Source organism: Arachis duranensis, chromosome 1, assembly GCF_000817695.3.
Source record: "Arachis duranensis cultivar V14167 chromosome 1, aradu.V14167.gnm2.J7QH, whole genome shotgun sequence".
In the NCBI taxonomy this organism is placed as follows: domain Eukaryota; kingdom Viridiplantae; phylum Streptophyta; class Magnoliopsida; order Fabales; family Fabaceae; genus Arachis; species Arachis duranensis.
Genome location: NC_029772.3, coordinates 104,650,850 through 104,669,286, shown reverse-complemented (window position 1 = coordinate 104,669,286; position 18,437 = coordinate 104,650,850). Strand labels below are relative to the sequence as shown.

General features: G+C 38.8%; 1 pseudogene; it reads left to right on the top strand.

Moving 5' to 3' along the window:
* Positions 1-313: 313 nt before the first annotated feature.
* Positions 314-15,798, top strand: LOC127740681 (uncharacterized; annotated as a pseudogene).
* The last annotated feature ends 2,639 nt before the right edge of the window (positions 15,799-18,437 follow it).

Here is an 18,437-nt window from a genome sequence, read left to right as displayed (position 1 = left end):
GTACACATAAATTGATTAATTTCTTTTACTGGAAGTGCATGTGAGTAAATATTTTTTGTTTTGTTATTTGTTAAAATGTTCCTAGATTTTTTTTATCATAATAAGTTGATCAATTTTTTTTCTTTTGAGAATACTTATTAATACAATTAACTAATCATACTACTTAAAATGCAAATAATCATTTAACCTTACACTTTAGAACAAAGTTCTTCTGTAGTTCAGATAAATAATACTAATGAAGGTGGTAATATTATAATATTTTTAAAGGATTTATATTATATAAAATAGTGGGTTTAATTGTTTAAAGTGTTTGATGCAAAAGATTTTTTTTAATCTCAACAATGATCTTTGGTGTGGTTCCTCTACGCCTAGGACACCAGAATATCGAACTATGAATGAAGAAAGGCATGAGATAAAAGCATATTGGCTATTCATTGTGAGGCCCTAATTCTTGACTGGAGGGGACACCAAAGGCCTCTTCCCTTCCATCCCTTGGATACATAGAGGGGGCAGAGCTTTTGGTTTTTTCATGTTGTCAAAGAGTTGAATAATGAAAATAGATGGCGAGTGCTTGATCGAATTGATCGGGTCATGTAGGAACAAGGTTCAAGTCTACCGGTCTGTTAGGATGCCTCAGCCGCATACATCACTGCACTTCCACTTGACACCTATCGTTAATGAGAAACGGCTCGTCTCGCCGTGACCTTCTCTTGAATTCTCAAAGCTTCTTTTGCTCCATCCCCACAGGGGCAAAGAACCCATTGCTATCTCGGCTGTGCTACTGGAGGCTCTAGGGAAGTCGGAATAGGAGATCACTCATCTTGGGGTGGGCTTACTACTTAGATGCTTTCAGCAGTTATTCGCTCCGCACTTGGCTACCCAGCGTTTACGGTGGGTACGATAATTGGCACACCAGAGGTGCGTCCTTCCCAGTCCTCTCGTACTAGGGAAAGGTCCTTTCAATGCTCTAACGCCCACACCGGATATGGACCGAACTGTCTCACGACGTTCTGAACCCAGCTCAGATACCGCTTTAATAAGCAAACAGCCCAACCCTTGGAACATACTACAGCCCCAGGTGGCGAAGAGCCGACATTGAGGTGCCAAACCTTCCCGTCGATGTGAGCTCTTGGGGAAGATCAGCCTGTTATCACTAGAGTAACTTTTATCCACTGAGCGACGGCCCTTCCACTCGGCACTGTCGAATCACTAAGGCTGACTTTCGTCCGTGCTCGACGGGTGGGTCTTCCAGTCAAGCTCCCTTCTGCCTTTGCACTCAAGGGCCAATCTCTGTCTGGCCCGAGGAAACCTTTTCACGTGATAAGCGGATAATTTATACGCTTTTTGGTATTGTTTTTAAGTAGTTTTTAGTAGGATCTAGCTACTTTTAGGGGTATTTTCATTAGTTTTTATGCTAAATTCACATTTCTGGACTTTACTATGAGTTTGTGTGTTTTTCTGTGATTTCAGGTATTTTCTGGCTGAAATTGAGGGACCTGAGCAAAACTCTGATAAGAAGGCTGACAAAGGACTGCTGATGATGTTGGATTCTGACCTCTCTGCACTCGAAATGGATTTTCTAGAGCTACAAAACTCCAAATAGCGCGCTCTCAACGGCGTTGGAAAGTAGACATCCAGAGCTTTCCATCAATATATAATAGTTCATACTTAATTAGAGATTAGACGATGCAAACTGGCACTTAACGCCAGTTCCATGCTGCATTCTGGAGTCAAACGCCAGAAACACGTCACAAATCAGAGTTAAACGCCAAAAATATGTTACAACTTGGCGTTTAACTCCAAAAGAAGCCTCTGTACGTGCAAAGCTCAAGCTCAGCACAAGCACACACCAAGTGGTTCCTAGAAGTGGATTTCTGCATCAATTACCTATTTTTGTAAACCCTAGTAGCTAGTTTAGTATAAATAGGACATTTTACTATTGTATTAGACATCTTGGTTACATATTGGTTCCATCTTGATTTTCGTCTTTTATCTAAAATCCATCTTTGGACATTTGGTTCTTAGACTTTGGGGGCTGGCCATTCGGCCATGCCTGAACCTTGATCACTTATGTATTTTCAACAGTGGAGTTTCTACACACCATAGATTAAGGGTGTGGAGCTCTGCTGTACCTCGAGTTTTAATGCAATTACTACTACTTTCTATTCAATTCAGTTTATTCCTGTTCTAAGATATTCGTTGCACTTCAACATTATGAATGTGATGATCCGTGTCACTCATCATCATTCTCACCTATGAACGCGTGACTGACAACCACTTCCGTTCTACCTTAGACCGAACGCATATCTCTTGGATTTCTTAATCAGAATCTTCGTGTTATAAGCTAGAATTGATGGCGGCATTCATGAGAATCTGGAAAGTCTAAACCTTGTCTGTGGTATTCCGAGTAGGATTCAGGGATTGAATGACTGTGACGAGCTTCAAACTCGCGATTGTTGGGCGTGATGACAAACGCAAAAGAATCAATGGATTCTATTCCGGCATGATCGAGAACCGACAGATGATTAGCCGAGCTGTGACAAGAGCATTTGGACCTTTTTCACTGAGAGGATGGGATGTAGCCATTGACAACGGTGATGCCCTACATACAGCTTGCCATGGAAAGGAGTAAGAAGGATTGAAAGTATGAAAGCAGTATGTTGCAGAGATTCAATAAGGACACAGCATCTCCATACACTTATCTGAAATTCTTACCAATGATTTACATAAGTATTTCTATCTTTATTTTCTGTTTATTTATTATTATTATTCGAAAACTCCATAACCATTTATTATTCGGCTAACTGAGAATTACAAGATGACCATAGCTTGCTTCATACCAACAATCTCTATGGGATCGACCCTTACACACGTAAGGTTTATTACTTGTACGACCCAGTACACTTGCTGGTTAGTTGTGCGAAGTTGTGAAGAAAGTGCTGAGTTATAAACGCGCATACCAAGTTGAGCGCCATTGATAGAGATCACAATTTCGTGCACCAAGTTTTTGGCGCCGTTGCCGGGGATTGTTCAAGTTTGGACAATTGATGGTTAATCTTGTTGCTCAGATTAGGTAATTTTCTTTTCATTTATTTTCAAAAAAAATTTTCAAAAATCTTTCAAAAAAATTTTCCCTTTTGTTTTCGAAAATTATTCAAAATTTTTAAGAATGAATTCTAGAGTTTCATGGTAACATGTTGAAACCTGGCTGGCTGTAAAGCCATGTCCAACTTCTTTTGGATTGAGGCTTCCACTTGTCAACATAAAGGGCATGTATATAGAGTTGGATGAAGTATCAACTGTTGCATGCCTGATTTATATCCTAAAGCTGGCTGGCTATCAAGCCATGTCCAACTCCTGGATCAGAGCTTTAGGCTAACATTGAAAGATTCCTGGAATTCTTATTAAAAATTTTGAATTTCTTATTTTCTTCTTCCTATAAAATTTCAAAAAAAATCCAAAAAATTTATAAAATCATAAAAATAAAAAATATTTTGTGTTTCTTGTTTGAGTCTAGAGTCAAATTTTTAAGTTTGGTGTCAATTGCATGTTCATCTTTTTCTTGTAATTTTCGAAAATTCATGCATGTGTCCTTCATGATCTTCAAGTTGTTCTTGGTAAGTCTTCTTGTTTGATCTTGATATTTTCTTCTTTTGTGTTTTTTGTTGTTTTTCATATGCATTTTTGCATTCATAGTGTCTAAGCATTGAAAATTTATAAGTTTGGTGTCTTGCATGTTTTTCTTTTCTTGAAAATTTTTCAAAAGTAAGTCTTGATGTTCATCTTGACATTCAAAGTGTTCTTGGTGTTCATCTTGACATTCATAGTGTTCTTGCATGCATCATTGGTTTTGATCCAAAATTTTCATGTTTTGGGTCATATTGGTGTTTCTCTCTCTCCTCATTAAAAATTCAAAAAAATAAAAAAATATCTTTTCCTTATTTTTCTCAAAATTTCGAAATTTTGAGTTGTATCTTTAAATTCTAGAATTATATCTTTTAGTTTCTTATTAGTCAAGTAATCAAATTTTAATTTTAAAAATCAATTCTTTTTCAAAATATCTTTTCTATCATATCTTTTTCAAAATTTTATCTTTTTCAAAAATTTGACTTTAAAATATCTTTTCTAACTTCTTTTCTTTTCAAAATTAAATTTCAAATCTTTTTCAACTAACTCATTGACTTTTTGTTTGTTTCTTATCTTTTTCAAAACCACCTAACTACTTTTCTCTTTCTAATTTTCGAAAATTCCTCACCCCTTTTCAAAATTTTCTTAATTAACTAATTATTTCAAATTTTAATTTTAATTTTATTTCTTCCTTTAATTTTCGAAAATCACTAACTTATTTTTCAAAATTAATTTTCGAAAACTCCTCTCTCTCATCTTCTTCTATTTATTTATTTATTTACTAACACTTCTTTTCATCTCAAGAATTCGAACCTATCTTCACCCTTGTGTTTGGATCCTTAACTTTTCCTTCTTCTATTCTTTTCTTCTTCTACTAACATAAAGGAATCTCTCTACTGTGGTAAAGAGGATCCCTATTATTATTTTCTGTTCCCTTCTTTTTCATATGAACAGGAGCAAGCACAAGAATATTCTTGTTGAAGCAGATCCTGAACCTGAAAGGACTCTGAAAAGGAAACTAAGAGAAGCTAAACTACAACAATCCAAAGACAACCTTACAAAAATTTTCAAAAAAGAAGAGGAGATGGCAGCCAAAAATAATAATGCAAGGAGGATGCTTGGTGATTATACTACACCTACTTCCAAGTTTGATGGAAGAAGCATCTCAATCCCTGCCATTGGAGCAAACAATTTTGAGCTGAAACCTCAACTAGTTGCTCTAATGCAACAGAATTGCAAGTTCTATGGACTTCCATCAGAAGATACCTACCAGTTTTTAATTGAGTTCTTGCAGATCTGTGAGACTGTTAAGACTAATGGAGTAGATCCTGAAGTCTACAGGCTCATGCTTTTTCCTTTTGCTGTAAGAGACAGAGCTAGAACATGGTTGGATTCACAACCTAAAGATAGCCTGGACTCATGGGATGAGCTGGTCACGGCCTTCTTGGCTAAGTTCTTTCCTCCTCAAAAGTTGAGCAAGCTTAGAGTGGATGTTCAGACCTTTAAACAAAAAGATGGTGAATCCCTCTATGAAGCTTGGAAAAGATACAAACAAATGACCAAAAGGTGTCTTTCTGATATGCTTTCAGAGTGGACCATTCTGGATATATTCTATTATGGTCTATCTGAGTTCTCCAAGATATCACTGGACCATTTTGCAGGTGGATCCATTCACCTGAAGGAAACGCCTGCAGAAGCTTAAGAACTCATTGACATGGTTGCAAATAACCAGTTCATGTACACTTCTGAGAGGAAGGGAGTTCTTGAAAATGATGCTCTGAATGCCATATTGGCTCAGAACAAAATGTTGACTCAGCAAGTCAACATGATTTCTCAAAGTCAGAATGGATGGCAAAATGCATCCAACAGTACTAAAGAGGCATCTTCTGAAGAAGAAGCTTATGATCCTGAGAACCCTGCAATAGCAGAGGTAAATTACATGGGTGAACCTTATGAAAATACCTATAATTCATCATGGAGAAATCATCCAAATTTCTCATGGAAGGATCAACAAAAACCTCAACAAGGCTTTAATAATGGTGGAAGAAATAGGCTCAGTAATAGCAAGCCTTTTCCATCATCTTCTCAGCAACAGACAGAGAATTCTGAGCAGAGCACCTCTAACTTAGCAAACATAGTCTCTGATCTGTCTAAGGCCACTTTAAGTTTCATGAGTGAAACAAGATCCTCCATCAGAAATTTGAAGGCACAAGTGGGCCAGCTGAGTAAGAAAGTCACTAAAACTCCTCCTAGTACTCTCCCAAGCAATACTGAAGAGAATCCAAAAAGAGAGTGCAAGGTCATTGATATAATCAACATGGCCGAACCTAGAGAGGAATGAGAGGACGTGAATCCTAATGAGGAAGACCTCATGGGACGTCTCTCAAGCAAGAAGGAGTTCCCTATAGAGGACCCAAAGGAATCTGAAGGTCATATAGAGACCATAGAGATCCCATTAAACCTCCTTCTGCCATTCATGAGCTCTGAAGACTATTCTTCCTCTGAAGAAGATGAAGATGTAACTGGAGAGCAAGTTGCTCAATATCTGGGAGCCATCATGAAGCTGAATGCCAAGTTGTTTGGTAATGAGACTTGGGAAGGTGAAGCTCCCTTGCTCATTAGTGAACTAGATATATGGGTTCAGTAAACTTTACCTCAAAAGAAACAAGATCCTGGTAAATTCTTAATACCTTGTACCATAGGCACCATGACCTTTGAGAAGGCTCTATGTGACCTGGGGTCAGGCATAAATCTTATGCCACTCTCTGTAATGGAGAATCTGGGGATCATTGAGGTACAACCTGCTATATTCTCATTACAAATGGAAGACAAGTCAGTAAGACAAGCTTATGGATTGGTAGAGGACGTGCTAGTGAAGGTTAAAGGCCTTTACATCCCTACTGATTTCATAATCTTAGACACTAGGAAGGAGGAGGATGAATGCATCATCCTTGGAAGACCTTTCCTAGCCACAGCAGGAGCTGTAATAGATGTTAACAGAGGAGAATTAGTCCTTCAATTGAATGGGGACTACCTTGTGTTTAAGACCTAAGGGTGTTCTTCTGTATACATGCAGAGGAAGCATGAAAAGCTTCTCTCAGTACAGAGTCAAACAAAGCCCCCACAATCAAACTCTAAGTTTGGTGTTGGGAGGCCACAGCCAAACTCCAAGTTTGGTGTTAAATCCCCACATCCAAACTCTAAGTTTGGTGTTGGGAGTCTACAACATTGACCTGATCACCTGTGAGGCTCCATGAGAGCCCACTGTCAAGCTATTGACATTAAAGAAGCGCTCATTGGGAGTCAACCCAATTTTTATTTTATCTAATTTTATTTTTCTTTTATTGTTCTTTTATGTTTTATTAGGTTCATGATCATGTGGAGTCACAAAATAAATAATAAAATTAAAAACAGAATTTAAAACGGTAGAAGAAAAAGCAAACCCTGGAGGAAGGGCTTACTGGCGTTTAAACGCCAGTAAGGAGCATCTGGCTGGCATTCAACGCCAGAACAGAGCATAGATCTGGCGTTGAACGCCAGAAACAAGCAGCATCCTGGTGTTTAAACGCCAGGAATACACCCTGAGGAGAGCTGGCGTTCAACGCCAGAAACATGCTGCAAATGGGCGTTGAACGCCCAAAACAAGCATGAAGCTGGCATTCAACGCCAGAAGCAAGCATCAATCTGGCGTTGAACGCCAGGATTGCATGCAGAGGGCATTTTACACGCCTAATTGGTGCAGGGATGTTAAATCCTTGACACCTCAGGATCTGTGGACCCCACAGGATCACCCCAAGATCTGTAGACCCCATAAACCCCACCTACCTTCAAAATTCAAAATCTCTTTCCCACCCAAACCCACCCTAAATGGCCGAAACTACTCCCTCTCCCTTCACTATATAAACACCTTTATCCTTCTTCATTTTCACACACCACAACCCTCTCTTCTTCACCTTGGCTGAAACCAAACACTTCTCCCTTTCCTCCATATTTTCTTCTTCTTCTTCTTCTTCTTTCTTTTCTTGCTCGAGGGCGAGCAATATTCTAAGTTTAGTGTGGTAAAAGCATAGCTTTTTTGTTTTTTCATAACCACTTATGGCACCTAAGGCCGGAGAAACCTCTAGAAAAGGGAAAGGGAAGACAAAAGCTTCCACCTCCGAGTCATGGGAGATGGAGAGATTCATCTCTAAAGCCCATCAAGACCACTTCTATGAAGTTGTGGCCAAGAAGAAGGTGATCCCTGAGGTCCCTTTCAAGCTCAAGAAAAATGAGTATCCAAAAATCTGACATGAGATTCAAAGAAGAGGTTGGGAAGTTCTGACCAACCCCATTCAACAAGTTGGAATCTTAATGGTTCAAAAGTTCTATGCCAATGCATGGATCACTAGGAACCATGATCAAAGTGTGAACCCAAATCCAAAGAATTATCTTACAATGGTTCAGGGGAAATACTTAGATTTCAGTCCGGAAAATGTTAGGTTGGCATTCAACTTGCCTATGATGCAAGAAGATGCACGCCCCTACACTAGAAGGGTCAACTTTGATCAAAGGTTGGACCAAGTACTTATGGACATATGTGTGGAAGGAGCTCAATGGAAAAGAGACTCCAAAGGCAAGCCGGTGCAATTAAGAAGACTGGACCTCAAGCCTGCGGCTAGAGGATGGTTAGAGTTCATCCAACGCTCCATCATCCCCACTAGCAATCGATCCGAAGTTACTGTGGATCGGGCCATCATGATCCATAGCATCATGATTGGAGAGGAAGTAGAAGTTCATGAACTCATCTTCCTTGAATTCTACAAAATAGCCGAAAAGCCCTCTACCACGGCAAGGCTAGCTTTTCCTCATCTTATTTGCCATCTATGCTACTCAGCTGGAGTTATCATAGAAGGAGACATCCTCATTGAGGAGGACAAGCCCATCACTAAGAAAAAGATGGAGCAAACAAGAGAGCCCACTCATGGATCCCAAGAGACGCATGAGGAAGCTCATCACCAAGGAATCCCGGAGATGCCTCAAGGGATGCACTTTCCTCCCAATAACTATTGGGAACAACTTAACACTTCTCTAGAAGACTTGAGTTACAATATGGATCAATTAAAGGTGGAACATCAAGAGCACTCCATCATTCTCCATGAGATTAGAGAAGATCAAAGAGCAATGAGGGAGGAGCAACAAAGGCAAGGAAGAGACATAGAAGAGCTCAAGGACATCATTGGTCCTTCAAGAAGACGCCACCATCACTAAGGTGGACTCATTCCTTGTTCTTATTTCTCTGTTTTTTCGATTTTTATGCTTAATGTTTATCTATGTTTGTGTCTTTCCTACATGATCATTAGTATTTAGTAACTATGTCTTAAGGCTATGAATAATTCCATAAATCCTTCACCTCTCTTAAATGAAAAATGTTTTAATACAAAAGAACAAGAAGTACATGAGTTTTGAATTTATCCTTGAATTTAGTTTAATTATATTGATGTGGTGACAATACTTTTTGTTTACTGAATGAATGCTTGAACAGTGCATATTTTTTATCTTGTTGTTTATGAATGTTAAAATTGTTATGAAAAAGAAAAATGTTATTGATAATCTGAAAAATCATAAAATTGATTTTTGAAGCAAGAAAAAGCAGTGAAGAACAAAGCTTGCGAAAAAAAATGGCGAAAAAAATAGAGAAAGAAAAAGAAAAAGCAAGTAGAAAAAGCCAATAGCCCTTAAAATCAAAAGGCAAAGGTAAAAAGGATCCAAGGCTTTGAGCATCAATGGATAGGAGGGCCCAAGGAAATAAAATCCAGGCCTAAGTGGCTAAATCAAGCTGTCCCTAACCATGTGCTTGTGGCATGCAGGTCCAAGTGAAAAGCTTAAGACTGAGTGGTTAAAGTCGTGATCCAAAGAAAAAAGAGTGTGCTTAAGAGCTCTGGACACCTCTAACTGGGGACTTTAGCAAAGCTGAGTCACAATCTGAAAAGGTTCACCCAGTCATATGTCTGTGGCATTTATGAATCTGGTGGTAATACTGGAAAACAAAGTGCTTAGGGCCACGGCCAAGACTCATAAAAGTATATGTGTTCAAGAATCAACATACTTAACTAGGAGAATCAATTAACACTATCTGAACTCTGAGTTCCTATAGAAGCCAATCATTCTAAGTTTCAAAGGATAAAATGAGATGCCAAAACTGTTCAGAAGCAAAAAGCTACTAGTCCCACTTATCTAATTAAAACTAATATTCATTGATATTTTGAGATTTATAGTATATTCTCTTCTTTTTATCTTATTTGATTTTCAGTTGCTTAGGGACAAGCAACAATTTAAGTTTGGTGTTGTGATGAGCGGATGATTTATACGTTTTTTGGCATTATTTTTAGGTAGTTTTTAGTTGGATCTAGCTACTTTTAGGGATGTTTTCATTAGTTTTTATGCTAAATTCACATTTTTTGACTTTACTATGAGTTTGTGTGTTTTTCTGTGATTTCAGGTATTTTCTGGCTGAAATTGAGGGACCTGAGTAAAACTCTGATAAGAAGGCTGACAAAGGACTACTGATGCTGTTGGATTCTAACCTCCCTGTACTCGAAATAGATTTTCTGGAGCTACAGAACTCCAAATGGCATGCTCTCAACGGCGTTGGAAAGTATACAACTAGAGCTTTCCAGCAATATATAATAGTACATACTTTATTCGAGATTAGACGATGCAAACTGGCGCTCAACGCCAGTTCCATGCTGTATTCTGGAGTCAAACGCCAGAAACACATCACAAACCAGAGTTAAACGCCAAAAATACGTTACAACTTGGCGTTTAACTCCAAAAGAAGCCTCTGCACGTGTAAAGCTCAAGCTCAGCCCAATCACACACCAAGTGGACCCCGGAAGTGGATTTCTGCATCAATTACATATTTTTGTAAACCCTAGTAGCTAGTCTAGTATAAATAGGACATTTTACTATTGTATTAGACATCTTGGTTCCATCTTGGTTCCATCTTGGTTCCATATTAGTTTTCGTATTTTATCTAAAATCCATCTTTGGACATTTGGTTCTTAGACTTTGGGGGCTGGCCATTCGGCCATGCCTGAACCTTGATCACTTATGTATTTTCAACGGTGGAGTTTCTGCACACCATAGATTAAGCGTGTGGAGCTCTGCTGTACCACAAGTTTTAATGCAATTACTACTACTTTCTATTCAATTCAGTTTATTCCTGTTCTAAGATATTCATTGCACTTCAACATGATGAATGTGATGACCTGTGACACTCATCATCATTCTCACCTATGAACGTGTGACTGACAACCACTTCTATTCTACCTTAGACCGAACGCATATCTCTTGGATTTCTTAATCAAAATCTTCGTGGTATAAGCTAGAATTGATGGCGGCATTCATGAGAATTCAGAAAGTCTAAACCTTGTCTGTGGTATTCCGAGTAGGATTCAGGGATTGAATGACTGTGACGAGCTTCAAACTCGCGATTGTTGGGCGTGATGACAAATGCAAAAGAAATAATGGATTCTATTCCGGCATGATTGAGAACTGACAGATGATTAGCCGTGCTGTGACAAGAGCATTTGGACCTTTTTCACTGAGAGGATGTGATGTAGCCATTGACAACGGTGATTCCCTACATACAGCTTGCCATGGAAAGGAGTAAGAAGGATTGAAAGTATGAAAGCAGTATGTTGCAGAGATTCAATAAGGACACATCATCTCCATACACTTATCTGAAATTCTTACCAATGATTTACATAAGTATTTCTATCTTTATTTTCTGTTTATTTATTATTATTATTCGAAAACTCCATAACCATTTATTATTCACCTAACTGAGAATTACAAGATGAACATAGCTTACTTCATACCAACAATCTCCGTAAAATCGACCCTTACTCACGTAAGGTTTATTACTTGGACGACCCAGTGCACTTGCTGGTTAGTTGTGTGAAGTTGTGAAGAAAGTGCTGAGTTATAAACGTGCATACCAAGTTGAGCGCCATTGTTAGAGATCACAATTTCGTGCACCAACGGCTCCATTACCTTTTGGGAGGCCTACGCCCCATAGAAACTATCTACTTGAGACTGTCTCTTGGCTCGTAGGTCCTGGCACAAGATTTGAATTCTAGCTCTTCTAGAGTGGTATCTCACTGGTGGCTCAACGAAACATGCCTTATAAGGGTGTAGATACCACTCCCTAGCATGACGGGTTTTGACGAGTGAGTGTGGGGGGTCTTCGGCTATCATCCCTATCGTCAAAGGCAAAACTGTGAGGCCTTGTGTGCCAAAGTAGACAATATCGTGCTAGTGGGTGGTCTGGACTGTTACAGATGGTATCAGAGCCTGGTTTCCCAGATCAATGTGCCAGTGAGGACGCTGGGCTCCCTTAGGGGGGTGGATTGTAAGGTCTCACATCGGTTGGGAAGGAGAACGAAGCATGCCTTATAAAGGTGTGGATACCTTTCCCTAGCATGACGCATTTTGACGAGTGAGTGTACGGGGTTTCGGCTATCATCCCTATCGTCAAAGGTAAAACTGTGAGGTATTGTGTGCCAAAGCGGACAATATCGTACTAGCAGGTGGTCTGGATTGTTACAGATGGTATCAGAGCCTGGTTGCCCGGATCAATATGCCAGCGAGGGGCGCTGGGCTCCTTTAGGGGGGTGGATTGTAAGGTCCCACATCGGTTTGAGAGGGGAACGAAGCATGCCTTATAAAGGTGTAGATACATCTCCCTAGCATGACGTGTTTTGACGAGTGAGTGTGGGGGGGCTTTGGCTATCATCCCTATCATCAAAGGCAAAACCGTGAGGCCTTGTGTGCCAAAGCGGACAATATCGTGCTAGCGGGTGGAATGTTACAGGTGGAGATAGTCCGCATCTTCACAGACATGTCGTTCACCAGGGCTTCGGTCGCCGACTCCCCTTTCATCAGGTCACCAACTTCCTTGACCTTCCAACACCGAGCAGGCGTCAGCCCCCATACATGGTCTTACGACTTTTCGGAGACCTGTGTTTATGGTATACAGTCGTTCGGGCCTGGCCACTGCGACCCCCTTTGTGAGGGGGCATCCCTTCTCTCGAAGTTACGGGGCCATTTTGTCGAGTTCCTTAGAGAGAGTTGTCTCTCGCCCCTAGGTATTCTCTACTTACCCACCGGTGTCAGTTTCAGGTACAGGTATCCTTTTGTTGAAGGTCGTTCGAGCATTTCCTGGGAGTATGGCATGGGTTACTTCAGCGCCATAGCACCTGGTACTCGAACATTGGCTCGAGGCATTTTCTCTACCCCTTCTTACCCTGAAAAGCAGGGGCACCTTGCGTCCTTAAACCGATAACCATCTTTCGACTAACCAAGCCTCTTCCATCCTTTGGGACCAATAAGGGGTAGTACAGGAATATTCACCTATTGTCTATTGACTACGCCTTTTGGCTTGATCTTAGGCCCTGACTCACCCTCCGTGGATGAACCTTACGGAGAAACCCTTAGGATTTTGAGGCATTGGATTCTCACCAACGTTTGCATTAATCAAGCAGAAATTCTCGCTTTCGCTTCGGCCACCGCTGCTCGCGCGGGTCCTTTCCTCTAAGGCGGAACGCTCCCCTACCGATTCATTTATACATCCCACAGCTTTGGTAAATCGCTTAGCCCTGTTCATCTTCGGCACAAGAGCGCCGATCAGTGAGCTATTACGTACTCTTTCAAGGGTGGCTGCTTCTAGGCAAACCTTCTGGCTGTCGCTGCACCCCTACCTCCTTTATCACTGAGCGGTCATTTAGGGGCCTTAGCTAGTGATCCAGGTTGTTTCCCTCTCGACGATGAAGCTTATCCCCTATCGTCTCACTGGCCAACCTTGACCTTTGTTATTTTGAGGTCATATCTAGTATTCAGAGTTTGCCTCGATTTGGTACCGTTCTCGCGGCCCACACCGAAACAGTGCTTTACCCCCTAAATGTCCAGTCAACTGCTGCACCTCAATGCATTTCTGGGAGAACCATCTAGCTCTGGATTCGAGTGGTATTTCACCCCTAACCACAACTCATCCGCTGATTCTTCAACATCAGTCGGTTCGGACCTCCACTTAGTTTCACCCAAGCTTCATCCTGGTCATAGATAGATCACCTAGGTTCGGGTCCATAAGTAGTGACAATTGCCTTATGAAGACTCGCTTTCGCTACGGCTCCGGTGGTTTCCCTTAACCAAGCCACTACCTATGAGTCGCCGGCTCATTCTTCAATAGGCACGCGATTAGAGCCTGGGCTGGGCTCCTCCCATTGCTTGGAAGCTTACAGTTTCATGTTCTATTTCACTCTCCGATGGGGGTTCTTTTCACCCTTCCCTCATGGTACTACTTCACTATCGGTCACCCAGGAGTATTTAGCCTTGCAAGGTGGTCCTTGCTGATTCACACGGGATTCCACGTGCCCCATGCTACTCGGATCAGAGCGTAAGCTAGTGATGCTTTCGGCTACTGGACTTTCGCCATCTAGGGTGCAGCACTCCACCGCTTCGCCTAGCAGCACGACGCTTGTATAGCTCTCCCACAACCCCGTTTTCACGATTTAGGCTGCTCCCATTTCGCTCGCCGCTACTATGGGAATCACTTTTGCTTCCTTTTCCTCTGGCTACTAAGATGTTTCAGTTGGCTAGGTTGTCTCTTGCCTGCCCGTGGATTCAGCAGCAGTTCGAAAGGTTGACTTATTCAGAAATCTCCAGATCTACGCTTATTTTCAACTCCCAGAAGAATTTTGTCAGTTACTACGCCCTTCCTCGTCTCTGGGTGCCTAGGTATCCACCATAAGCTTTTCCTCATTTGAACCTCGCCCTTAACTTGAAGGCTATGCCATCCTATAATGCTACTACATGGAAGGATCTTATCAACGTCCATGAATAATAAATCATAGCATAGATCAAACTGCCAAATCGGAAAAATTGGGTGCTATCAAAGTTGTAAGATTCAGAACTTTTGAAAAGTTATTATAAACTAATTTTAAATTATATATATTTGTTTATAATTTTAAGTTCATAAATTATTTTATTAAAGATAATTAAAGGTAGTTTTGATTAATTGGATTCGAAATAAATTAAGATTTTTATTCAAACTCTATAATTTTGAATTATCTTCCTATTTACAATTTAAAGTCTTGGAAATTCAAAAAATAATGATATTTGGCTATTTAAATTAGAATTTTATCTAATTTTATAATTATTGAACTATTTTCTATATTTAAATTATAAAATTAGTAGTTGTAAAATAATAAAATTTTTATATGATATTATTTGTATAAATAAATACTTTAGGTTTTGAAAATAAAAAAATTAATTATATTGTATTATATTTTCAATTAGAGCATTTGATTGAGATTAATTAGTATTTTGATACAACAAATAATATTTTTAACTAGTTTTAAGGATTAAATTAGATTTCAAATTAATTCTCTATAACCCGTAATTTTTATTAAAATTACCAAAAGCACCTTTATACCTAATTTTACCCAAAACAAACCATACTCTAACCAAATTGAACCCTAACTCCTCTAATTCAAGCAGCATCCGCAGCTCCCACTATCCTAGACACACACACGCAGAAACAAAAGGAAAAGAAAGAAAGAACGAAACGAAGAAAGGCAAAGGGAAACGGGGAAGGGAGATCCAAGGGAGTAGAGTGCCGGTGGAGGAGGGAGGAGCTCGCGCCATCATCGTGGACCGCCGCTGCCACTATGTCCTACTACTTGCGCTGCCGCCGTTGTCTAGGAGGCTGCCGCTTCTGTTCACTGTCGCCGTTTGTCCTCACCACGTTGCCGTCGTCCTTGAAGTTCACGAAGAGAGAGACTGACGGAAAAGGGTGGCGCGCACGAGAGAGAAAGAAGCTGCCTCTGCGCGGTCGTAGACAAGCTCAGCCGCCTCGCCTTTGACGCTGCCGAGGGTTAGCCACTGGTGAGAAGGCACCGTCACGTTAGGAGAGAGGGGGAACCCGTTCCCAGCCACCGCCGCTTCTGTCGCTCGAGACCCGCTGCCGTAGCCGAAAAAACACTGCCGGTAAGGTTTAAGTATTGGGTTTCATTTCTTTTGAGTTTCTGGAAGCGTTATAATCATTGCATGTTTGTTTCAGTTGCCGTCGCCGGAGTCCAGTCGCCGCTGTTGCTTGGGGTGATTGCCGGAGTTGCCGCCAAACCAGTTTAGAGTTCGTCGTTGCTTCATTTTGTCATTACAATAAGTATTTTTTTTTTCAGAGACCCCGCGTTTGCGTTCTATTATGTGTATTAAAGTATTTGCGATGTTAATGGTCTTAGGAATTAGAAACCGAATTTGCATGTGACGTTTAAGGCTGTTTTGCTATTGAGAAAACAAGCGGAGCTGAGGTTTTGGTTGCAGTCGATTCGGGTCGAGACGAAAGGAGTTTAGTTGACGCGTTTGGGTTGTAGTTTCAATGTGTCGAGGTAGGGGCTTTTTTCAGAAAACTAAACTTTAAAATTCGGAGTTGCTATATATGGATATTGATGTGAGTATTGTAATTTGTATTGAAAGTATGGATGTATGTTTGGAAAAATACGAGTTAAATTCAAACAGGCTCATATTTTAGTATTAAATATTTTAAGAGTCGTCGTAATATCCGAACTATCAGAGTGGCGCAGGCGGAAGTGTGACATTTTGATAGTTAGGGTGTTACATTAGATTTTTAATGGTAAATAATCGGGTTTTGAAAGTATGTATAAGACGGTTATTAATCACTGTACTTTAAAAGGAATTTTATTTTCACGTATCTTATTATAGTCATTCTCTAACCCTATAGTGAGAACCAACAAGGACGACGTTCTCACTCCCCTATAGGTCTTCTCTTTTTCAAGTTATGGACGACGAGGTTCGAAAGAACTTAGATATTCCTCTTCTGTTTAAAAGATGTTTTGTGTTGTATTAGTTACTTTTTCTCTCGCCTTTATCTTTGCATGTTTGTTTAAGAGGGATAGGATCTTGATTATGTAATGCGTGCTTGTAAAACTAATATTATGTAATTTGTATTGAAAGTATGGATGTATGTTTGGAAAAATACGGGTTAAATTCAAACAGGCTCATATTTTAGTATTAAATATTTTAAAAATCGTCGTAATATCAGAGCTATCAGAGTGGCGCAACCCAAAAGCATGACATTTTGATAGTTAGGGTGTTACACAAATCCATTATACAAAAATTGAATCAATATTTAAATTTACCTCTAAAATTTATTTTGAGTCTTAAATTATTACTTCAAATTTTAGTGGTCTCAATTTGAACTTTGAATTTTTATTTATGAATAATTTTATTGCTAAAATTGAAAAACACAAATCAAATTAGTGCGTAAAATAATTTCTTTCATTTTTATTTGATAAATTCAAAATTATTAATATTGTTTAAATCCATTAGCTTCTTTTTTATTTTTCGTATAGTGCATAAATACAAAACTTTTGGTAAATTTTTTTTAAGATAATATAATTTTTATAATAATTTAATATAAGTTTTAGAATATTTAATTATATTATTTCAATAAGATAAATATATGACTAACTAAAATATCTATTTTTTATTTTAGTCTAATTAACTAATTAATAATTTTAAATTTATAAAACAAAAAATAGAGAAATTATTTTATGAACTAATTTGACTCACATTTTTTAACTCTAGGAGCCATTTTTTTTGTTTTTTATAATATCTCCCAATCCGACAAGTTAAAGATTAATTTTTTGTTCTCAGATTTAGTTTGGTCAAACTTTTTAAAAAGATGTTTATACTTTTTAAAAGTTAAAATTTTTCATTTTATATTTGGTAAATAAAAAAGAGTATATACTATTGTTTGCAGCTTTTTTTAAAGTCAATTTGTATTTTTAAAAATTTAAAAGTTATTTTATCAAAAATAATTGTTGTTGCTTGTGTTTATTAAAAATTATTTTTAATTTAATTTACCAAATATAAATGATACAACTTTATAAAATAAGATTCAAACCTCTAATATTTATTTAAGTAGATTAGTAATTAGACCAACCTAACTTAATTCATTTAAAGACCAATTAAAATCACTTACAACAATATACTTTTTAATTTTCATATGGAAGTATAGTATGTGTTGGACATCGTTATGGAGAAGGGGGTGCTTCACCTGAGTGTGGTGTCAGGTAAACCACAAATCGGATCGTGTGTCTTGTATGATGCTACTCGGACGGTCCGTGTTGTAGGTGAGAAAACGGACTCTCCGACTTGTGCTTCCGCCCCTGCCACTTGTCGCGCTCAGCTGGCTCCCCAAACGGTGCCCTACCCAACATTAAGACCCATACTCACCATCCGTTTTTACTTTACTCTTTTCACCAAACAACACTTATTATCAATTCGTCTTCTTCCTTTCTTTACCCTCCAAACTTGCATGGTGATAGCAAGCTGAAGATGCCAAAGAAAAAAAAATTTAGAGATGTTGATCGTCCTGAACTTCATGTTATACATTATCTCAGTCGGCACTGGATTCGATGGTCCCAGAACATTTGGATCATTAAATAATCCCATAACAAAACATTTTTTTAAGTTTTTTTAACAACTGCGACATAGTCCTTTAACTAATGTTAATTATAAATTAACCCCATATATTTTATTTAATTATAAAAACTATTTTTTATTTTATAAATTATTATTTTATCAATCATCTATTATATTTATTAACAATCAAAAACAAAAACAATAGCGAATTTGAATTTTTATTATGGAGTTTTATTTTCTACTCAAATTTTTAATCATGAGTGATTTTCTTTTTTATATTTACAGTAAATTTTGAATATAAAAAAAATTAGTATTGATCGTTA